The 9706-nt window shown below is 46.8% G+C and overlaps 1 protein-coding gene across 7 annotated transcripts in view; it reads left to right on the top strand.

Moving 5' to 3' along the window:
* Window positions 1-7404: 7404 nt before the first annotated feature.
* Window positions 7405-9706, top strand: part of GRN (granulin precursor) — a 15162-nt gene continuing 12860 nt past the window's right edge. For all 7 annotated transcript variants that reach the window (XM_038754620.1, XM_038754619.1, XM_038754618.1 and 4 more), the window contains exon 1: window positions 7405-7498. The gene's annotated coding sequence lies outside the window, so the exon portion shown is untranslated. The remainder of the gene's footprint in view (window positions 7499-9706) is intronic.

Below are 9706 nucleotides of genomic sequence, written 5' to 3'. Positions count from 1 at the left end.
GGATATTAGATACGCTCCCTATCTCTCAGGGGCTCACAATCTAAGACTACAAGTGTGGAGAAGAAACTGGAAACAGACACACGAGACACATGAAGACCCAACACGAGCAAATATACAAAATAAAAATAAAATTAGTAGGCCCGTCTGGCTAGAGGAGCAGAATTTCAGGTTCTTCAGGGTTCGGGACATACCTAGCCATAGCAACCACGTGACTTCTATTGCCTCGGTTTTCTCATCTACAAAATGGGGATTAAATACCTGTTCTCCCTCTTACTTAGACTGGGTCTGACCTGTGTCTACCCCAGTGCTTAGTACTGTGCTTGGCACATAGTAGGCGCTTAACAAATACCTTCAAAAAAAATCCCCAAAACACTCCAGCGGCCACCTAGGAGCTTAAAGCGGCTTTCTTCCCTTCCGGTCTCTCGACACTCGTTTTTTTAGTACAGTGTTTTGCATGCAGTAAGCCCTCAATAAATATAATTCCTGGATTACCTGGTTGATTTCTTACTATGACCCAAATCTGCGCATTTTGCCAACTAATGCCAACCTACTCACCGTACCTTGATCTCGTCTTTCCGGCCAACCCCTCGCCCACTTCCTTCCCCAGGCCTGAAACTCCTTCCCCCTTCATGGCCAACAGTTTACCACTCTCCCCACCCTCAAAACCCTCTTAAAATCACATCTCCTCCAAGGGGCCTCCCCTGACTAAACCCTCATTTCTCCTAACCTCCCTTGCCTCTGTGTTGCCTAGGCCCTTGGCTGTTTATTTTATTCATTCAATCGTATTTATTGAGCGCTTACTGTGTGCAGAGCACTGTACTAAGCGCTTGGGAAGTTGGCAACATGTAGAGACGGTCCCTACCCAACAACGGGCTCACAGTCTAGAAAGGGGAGACGGACAACAAAACGAAACATGTGAACATCATCATCATCATCAATCGTATTTATTGAGCGCTTACTGTGTGCAGAGCACTGTACTAAGCGCTTGGGAAGTACAAGTTGGCAACATATAGAGACAGTCCCTACCCAACAGTGGGCTCACAGTCTAAAAGGGGGAGACAGAGAACAAAACCAAACATACTAACAAAATAAAATAAATAGAATAGATATGTACAAGTAAAATAAATAAATAAATAGAGTAATACATATGTACAGACATATATGCATATATACAGGTGCTGTGGGGAAGGGAAGGAGGTAAGATGGTGTCAAATCATCAGAATAAATAGAAATAAAGCTAGATGCACATCATTAATAAAATAAATAGAATAGTAAATATGTGCAAGGAAAATAAATAGAGTAATAAATCTGTACAAACATATATACAGGTGCTGAGGGGAGGGGAAGGAGGTAGGGCAGGGGGGATGGGGAGGAGGAGAGGAAAAAGGGGGCTCAGTCTGGGGGCACTTCGATACTCACTCCAACCCCTCAGCACTTATGCACATCTCTTTATACCTTGCCTTTTCTCCTCTCAATCAATCAATCGTATTTATTGAGCGCTTACTGTGTGCAGAGCACTGTACTAAGCACTTGGGAAGTACAAGTTGGCAACATATAGAGACAGTCCCTACCCAACAGTGGGCTCACAGTCTAGAAGGGGGAGACAGAGAACAAAACCAAACATATTAACAAAATAAAATAAATAGAATAGATATGTACAAGTAAAATAAATAAATAAATAGAGTAATAAATATGTACAAACATATAGACATATATACAAGTGCTGTGGGGAAGGGAAGGAGGTAAGACGGGCGGGATGGAGAGGCGGACGAGGGGGAGAGGAAGGAGAAGGCTCAATCTGGGAAGGCCTCCTGGAGGGAGTAAAATTAAAATCTCAGTAATAGATTTTAATGCCTGTTTCCTTTCTGGACTGAGTAGGCCTTTGTGAAAAGGAATCAGGTCTACCAACTCTATTGCAGTAATAATAATAAATTATGATATTTGTTAAGCACTTACTATAGGCCAATCACTCTACAGAAGCAGCGTGGCTCAGTGGAAAGAGCCCGGGCTTTGGAGTCAGAGGTCATGGGTTCAAATCCCAGCTCCACCAATTGTCAGCTGTGCGACTTTGGGCAAGTCACTTCACTTCTCTAGGCCTCAGTTACCTCATCTGTAAAATGGGGATGAAGACTGTGAGTCCCCCATGGGACAACCTGATCACCTTGTAACCTCCCCAGCGCTTAGAACAGTGCTTTGCACATAGTAAGCGCTTAATAAATGCCATCATCATCATCATTCTCTGGGCCTCAGTTACCTCATCTGTAAAATGGAGATGAAGACTGTGAGCCCCCCATGGGACAACCTGATCACTTTGTAACCTCCCCAGCGCTTAGAACAGTGCTTTGCACATAGTAAGCACTTAATGAATGCCATTATTATTATAACTAAGCACCGGGGTAGATACAAATTAATCACACAATCCCTGTTCTGCATGGGACTCACAGTCTAAGTAGGAGGGTGTAGGATTTAACCCTCATTTTATGGAGGAGGTAACTGAGGCACAGAGAAAACTAAAATGTACTTTCCCAAGCGCTTAGCACAGTGCTCTGCACACAGTACATGCTCAATAAATACCACAGGTCTGTTTATGGTATTTGAAAGTTAATTGTTATGGACCAGGCACTGTACTAAGCGAAACAGAGTTCCCTCATCTGTAAAATGGGGATTAAGACTGTGAGCCAACCTGATCATCTTGAAACCACCCCAGCACTTAGAACAGTGCTTTTCACATAGTAAGCGCTTAATAAATGCCATCATTATTATTATCATTATTATTACAAGTTTAATAGGGTTGGACGCTGACCATGTCCCACATGGGGCTCGCAGTCTTAACCCCCATTTTACGAAGTAACTGAGGCCCAGAGAAATGAAGTAAGTGCCTTGCTCGAGGTCACCCGGCAGACAAGAGGCGGAGTCAGGATTAGAACCCAGGTCTTTCTGACTCTCAGGCCTGTGCTGTATTAACTAGAGCATGCTGTTTTTTTAATGATTGATTAATAACAATGGTAAAGATAAGAAGCCACAAAACCCAGCGCTTGCCAGCCAGCCTGGGTGGAGCCAGACCTTGAAGAATTCAGAGGTGAGAATAAAATTTATTTTATTTTATTTTGTTAGTATGTTTGGTTTTGTTCTCTGTCTCCCCCTTTTAGACTGTGAGCCCACTGTTGGGTAGGGACTGTCTCTATATGTTGCCAATTTGTACTTCCCAAGCGCTTAGTACAGTGCTCTGCACATAGTAAGCGCTCAATAAATATGATTGATGATGATGATGATGATGATGAGAGGGGCTGGAACTCAGTAAGCAACTGATCAGTCAGTCAATCGATCACATTTACTGAGCGCTTACTGTGTGCAGAGCACTGTACTAAGAGCTTGGGAGAGGACACTCTAACAATATAACAGACACATTCCCTGATGAAATGATGGATTGGTTGATAGATTAAATGACCGTGAGGGATCTCCCGGGAGAGAGCAGGAGGCTGGAGGCAGAAGGGACAATAAAAATAATTAATAATTATGGCATTTGGTAAACGCTTGGTAAGCGCTTACTATTTATTTATTTATTTTACTTGTACATATCTACTCTATTTTATTTTGTTAGTATGTTTGGTTTTGTTCTCTGTCTCCCCCTTTTAGACTGTGAGCCCACTGCTGGGTAGGGACTGTCTCTATATGTTACCAACTTGTACTTCCCAAGCGCTTAGTACAGTGCTCTGCACACAGTAAGCACTCAATAAATACGATTGATGATGATGATGACGATGCAAAGCACTGTTCTAAGCGCTGGGGTTGATACGAGGTAATCAGGTTGTCCCACGGGGGGCTCACAGTCTTAATCCCCATCTTACAGATGTGGTAACTGAGGCACAGAGAAGTGAAGTGACTTCACACAGCTGATAAGTGGCGGAGCTGGGATTAGAACCCATGACCAGTATCATTTAAAGTGTTTTGAAAGACATTGAGAAGATTAGGCTAATTTTGTTGTGCTGTTTCTGATTCCCATTGTCTGCCAGTATGAATGGTGGTAAAATATAGATGAACTAGTTATCTAGTTTTATTGTACTAGATATATATATATACACACACATATATACGTATATATATGTATATATATATATATATTATATATATATATATGTCTGTATATATATATATATATACATATGTATATACAGTCCCTTCTAGACTGTGAGCCGGTCTCTAGATGTTGCCAATTTGTACTTCCCAAGCACTTAGTACAGTGCTGTGCACACAGTAAGCGCTCAATAAATACGATTGAATGAATAAATGAATGACCTCTGACTCCCAAGCCCGGGCTCTTTCCACTAAGTCATGCCGCTTCTTATACTCCAGGATCCACTCAGACCCAGGAGATCTTTTGGGCAGGGAATGTGTCTATTATAATAATAATAAAAATTGTGGTATTTGTTATGCGCTTATTATGTTCCAGGCACTGTACTAAGTGCTGGGCTGGATACAAGTAAATCGGGTTGGACCCAGACCCTGTCCCACGTGGGGCTCACAGCCTCAGACCCCACTATACAGATAAGTGTGGCTCAGCGGAAAGAGCCCGGGCTTTGGAGTCAGGGGTCATGGGTTTGAATCCTGGCTCTGCCAATTTTCAGCGGTGTGACTTTGGGCAAGTCACTTCACTTCTCTGTGCCTCAGTTCCCTCATCTGTAAAATGGGGATTAAGACCGAACCCCCAGTGGGACAACCTGATCTCCTTGTAACCTCCCCAGCGCTGAGGACAGTGCTTTGCATATAGTAAGTGCTTAATAAATGCCGTTCTTACTATTATTATTATTACAAGGTGGCTGGGGCCCAGAGAGGTGAGGTGACTTGCCCAGCGGACAGGTGGTGGAGCCAGGATTGGAACCCATGACCTTCTGACCACCAGGCCTGTGCTCTATCTGTTAGGCCAAGCTGCATCTCATATTTTCAGTGGGGGTGGACAGAAGCTTAGAAAAGAGGGAGAAATTGTAGACCAGGCCCACGTGGGAGGAGCACTGAGAAAACAGCAGTGAGAAGCAAAGGGCGCTTAGCACAGTGCTCTGCACATAGTAAGCGCTTAACAAATGCCATTGTTATTATCATTATTATTATTAAAGGGACTAGAAAGGTAAATGAACAACTAAACAATCCTTGGAGCGGGGGAGTCTGGCCTCTTCTGCTCCAAGCATTGCCCTCCATTTCAGTCAATCAGTAATAATAATAATAATAATGGCATTTGCTAAGCGCTTACTATGTGCAAAGCACAGTTCTAAGCGTATTTATTGATTGCCTACTCTTGGCAGAGCACTGTACTAATGCTTGGAAGAGTAATATTAATAATTCTGGTATTTGTTAAATGCTTAACTATGTGCCAGGCACTGTACTAAGCGTGGGTAGGGTTAGGAGATTTGATGTCTGCCTTCAAGGAACCGAAAACCTAGCAGAGGAGGCAGAAACGAAAGTAATCGACCAATAGGGAGGCGGAGGGAAAGGTGATATTTATAAACCACTCCATCCTCCCAACATTTCCAAAGTCTGGCCCCAAGATCTCAGTTCCCACAATTTCAGACTTCCGCTTCTACTGTTCCCCTTTAGACTATAAGCTTGTTGTGGTGAGGGAATGTGTCTTTTCGTTGTTGTATGTACTCTCCCAAACGCTTGGTACGGTGCTCTGCCCACAGTAGGTGTTCAATAAGTGCAATTGAATGAATGACAAATTAAGTGCCCAGTAAATACGATCGAATGAATGATTGAAAGGGACATGACCCGCGGGGTGGCCCACGCATGAAAACGCAACCCACTTAGCCTGAGCATGAGGCCCCAAAGATTCCCATGCAGATCTTTTAGACTGTGAGCCCACTGTTGGGTAGGGACTGTCTCTATATGTTGCCAACTTGTACTTCCCAAGTGCTTAGTACAGAGCTCTGCACACAGTAAACGCTCAATAAATACGATTGATTGATTGATTGATCCAGGGCCTAGAGCCATTCTCCGGGACTAGAAATGTCACCCTCTAGGCCCCAGGCCTCAGCCCCTGCCCCCTTGCGATTCATACTAAGTCCTCCAGCGCTTAGTACAGTGTCAGGCACATAGTAAGCGCTTAACAAATACCATTAGAGAAGCAGCGTGGCTTAGTGGCAAGAGCACTGGTTTGGGAGTTATAGGAAGTGGGTTCTAATCCCGCTCCGCCACGTGTCTGCTGGATGACCTTGGGCAAGCCACATCCCTTCTCTTTGTCTCAGTTCCCTTATCTGTAAAATGGGGATTAAGACTGTGAGCCCCATGTGAGCCCCCTCCTTCCCCTCCCCACAGCACCTATATATATGTATATATGCTTGTACGTATTTATTACTCTATTTATTTATTTTATTTGTACATATTTATTCTATTTATTTTATTTTGTTAATATGTTTTGTTTTGTTCTGTCTCCCCCTTCTAGACTGTGAGCACACTGTTGGGTAGGGACCGTCGCTATATGCTCCCAACTTGTACTTCCCAAGCGTTTAGTACAGTGCTCTGCACACAGTAAGCTCTCAATAAATACGATTGAAAGAATGAATGTGGGACAACCTGATTTCCTTGTATTATTATTATTATTATGGTATTTGTTAAGCGCCTATTATGTGCCAAGCACTGTTCGAAGCACGGGGGTAGATTCAGGGTAATCAGGTTGTCCCATGTGGGGCTCACACTTTTAATCCCCATTTTCCAGATGAGGTCACTGAGGCCCAGAGAAGTGAAGTAACTTGCCCAAGGTCACACGGCAGACAAGTGGAGGAGGCGGGATTAGAACTCAGGTCCTCTGACTCCCAAGTCCGGGTTCTTGGCATTAAGCCACACTATTTATTTTATTTCGTGAATATGTTTGGTTTTGTTCTCTGTCTCCCCCTTCTAGACTGTGAGCCCACTGTTGGGTAGGGCCTGTCTCTAGATGTTGCCAACTTGGACTTCCCAAGCGCTTAGTCCACTGCTCTGCACACAGTAAGCGCTCAATAAATACGATTGATTGATTGATTAGAAGGGGGAGACAGAGAACAAAACCAAACATACTAACAAAATAAAATAAATAGAATCGATAGGTACAAGCAAAATCAATAAATATGTACAACGCTTAGAACAGTGCTTGGCACATAGTAAGCGCTTAACAAATACCGTCATTATTATTATTATTATTATTAACTCCGGCTCCACCTCCGACCCTCCCCGGGATGGGGGGCGGGGGGTCGGCATGTGACTCCCCATCACGTGACCCTCCCGGGGTCGTGGGAGGGGGAAGCAGGCCCAATTCCCGCAGGGAAAGCTCCCGCAGCATTCCCGGCCCGCCCCCGCCGGGAAGGCCCAGCCAATGGGAACGCAGCTTGGGCTAATTGGGTGGAGGAGGGGGGCGGGGTCCAGTACAGTCCGGGATAGCCCGGCCTCCAGCCCCAACCCTCCCAAAGTCGGGGGACACTTCGGGGGACAGAGACACCCAGAGACAGAGGGAGACCCCCCCACCCACACACAGGTACCGGGAGGGGAGACAGGAGGGGGACCAGTTTAATAATAATAATAATAATGATGATGGCATTTAGTAAGCGCTTACTCTGTGCCAAGCACTGTTCTAAGCGCTGGGGAGGTTCCAAGGCGATCAGGCTGTCCCACGGGGGGCCCCCCAGTCTTCACCCCCCCTTTTCCAGATGAGGTCACTGAGGCCCAGAGAAGTGACTTAATAATAATAATGATGGCATTTGTTAAGCGCTTACTCTGTGCCAAGCACTGTTCTAAGCGCTGGGGAGGTTCCAAGGTGATCAGGCTGTCCCACGGAGGGCCCCCCAGTTTTCACCCCCCCCTTTTCCAGATGAGGTCACTGAGGCCCAGAGAAGTGACTTAATAATAATAATGATGGCATTTGTTAAGCGCTTACTATGTGCAGAGCACTGTTCTAAGCGCTGGGGGTGGATACAAGGTGATCAGGTTGGCCCACGGGGGGCTCCCAGTCTTCACCCCCCTTTTCCAGCTGAGGCCCAGAGAAGTGAAGTGACTTGCCCGAAGTCACCCAGCTGACAATTGGTGGGGCCGGGATTCGAACCCATGACCTCGGACTCCAAAGCCCGGGCTCTTTCCACCGAGCCAGGCTGCTTCTTTGGGGGACCCAATCCCGGGGAGCAGCTCCATCTCCGGGCCTGGGCCCCCCGAACTCCGCACAGGCCTCGTTTTTGGCAGTGCGAGGCCCTGGCACAGGTGGGAGAGTTTTTTTGGGGGGGGGGGGCTGGACGATGACCCCATCGTTGGGGTCCCTCCCTGGACTTCGCACCCCGTGGGCTGGGGTGGGGGGCCCCTGTGGCGTCAAAAACACCCGCCTCTTCCTCATACATATTTATTTTATTTTGTGAATATGTTTTGGTGTCTGTCTCCCCCTTCTAGCCTGGGAGCCCGCTGTTGTGTAAGGACCGTCTCTAGATGTTGCCAACTTGGACTTCCCAAGCGCTTAGTACAGTGCTCTGCACACAGTGAGCGCTCAATAAATACGATTGAATGAATGAATGTCCCACTCCTTTCCTCATGTCCCAGTCCCCCTTTTCATGTCCGGATCCCCCTCTTCTTTCCCCCCCAGAGCTTCCTCTTCGGACTCTTGTTTTGTTCCCTGTCTCCCCCTTCTAGCCTGGGAGCCCGCTGTTGGGTAGGGACCGTCTCTAGATGTTGCCAACTTGGACTTCCCAAGCGCTTACTACAGTGCTTTGCACACAGTGAGCGCTCAATAAATCCGATTGAATGAATGTCCCACTCCTCTCCTCATGTCCCAGCCCCCCTTTTCATGCCCGGATCCCCTTCTTCTCCCTCCAGGCCCCCTCTTCTTTCCCCCACAGAGCTTCCTCTTCGGACTCCTCCTTTGTTTTGTTTTGTTGCCTGTCTCTCCCTTCTAGACTGTGATGGTGGGTAGGGACCGTCTCTATATGTTGCCAACTTGGACTTCCCAAGCGCTTACTACAGTGCTCTGCACACAGTAAGCGCTCAATAAATACGATTGAATGAATGAATGAATGGTCCCTAAAGGGAAATGCCCAAAGACTCGGGAGGGGCTTTAGGGACTCCCATCCCCAGGGTCACCCCCTGCCCCCAGGTCCCTTCTGCCATCCAGCCTGGGGGGCAGGGGGAAGAGGGGACCCCCCCCAAATCAATCAATCAATCACTCGTATTTATTGAGCGCTTACTGTGTGCAGAGCACTGTACTAAGCGCTTGGGAAGTACAAGCTGGCAACATATAGAGACGGTCCCTACCCAGGAGAGGCAGCATGGCTCCGTGGAAAGAGCCCGGGCTTTGGAGTCAGAGGTCGTGGGTTCAAATCCCGGCTCCGCCACTTGTCAGCTGGGTGACTTTGGGCAATCCACTTCACTTCTCTGTGCCTCAGTTACCTCATCTGTAAAATGGGGATGAAGACTGTGAGCCCCCCTTGGGACAACCTGATCACCTTGTAACCTCCCCAGCGCTTAGAACAGTGCTATGCACATAGTAAGCACTTAATAAATGCTACCAAAAAAACCCCCCCAAAAAACAAAAAAAAAACCAGTGGGCTCACGGTCTAGAAATCAAGTCCGGACCCCGCTTCTCCATCCCTGCCCGGCACAGGGGAACAGAAAGTGGAACTCAGGCGTCCGGGCTCCCTGCCAAAGGTGGAGGGCCCTAGAGACTTTAATTTTGGGTGGAGGTGGAGGTGGGGGGCAGGGGCTGCCT

The sequence above is a fragment of the Tachyglossus aculeatus genome, chromosome 11, assembly GCF_015852505.1.
Source record: "Tachyglossus aculeatus isolate mTacAcu1 chromosome 11, mTacAcu1.pri, whole genome shotgun sequence".
Lineage (NCBI taxonomy): Eukaryota > Metazoa > Chordata > Mammalia > Monotremata > Tachyglossidae > Tachyglossus > Tachyglossus aculeatus.
This window is presented reverse-complemented; position numbering and strand designations above follow the sequence as displayed.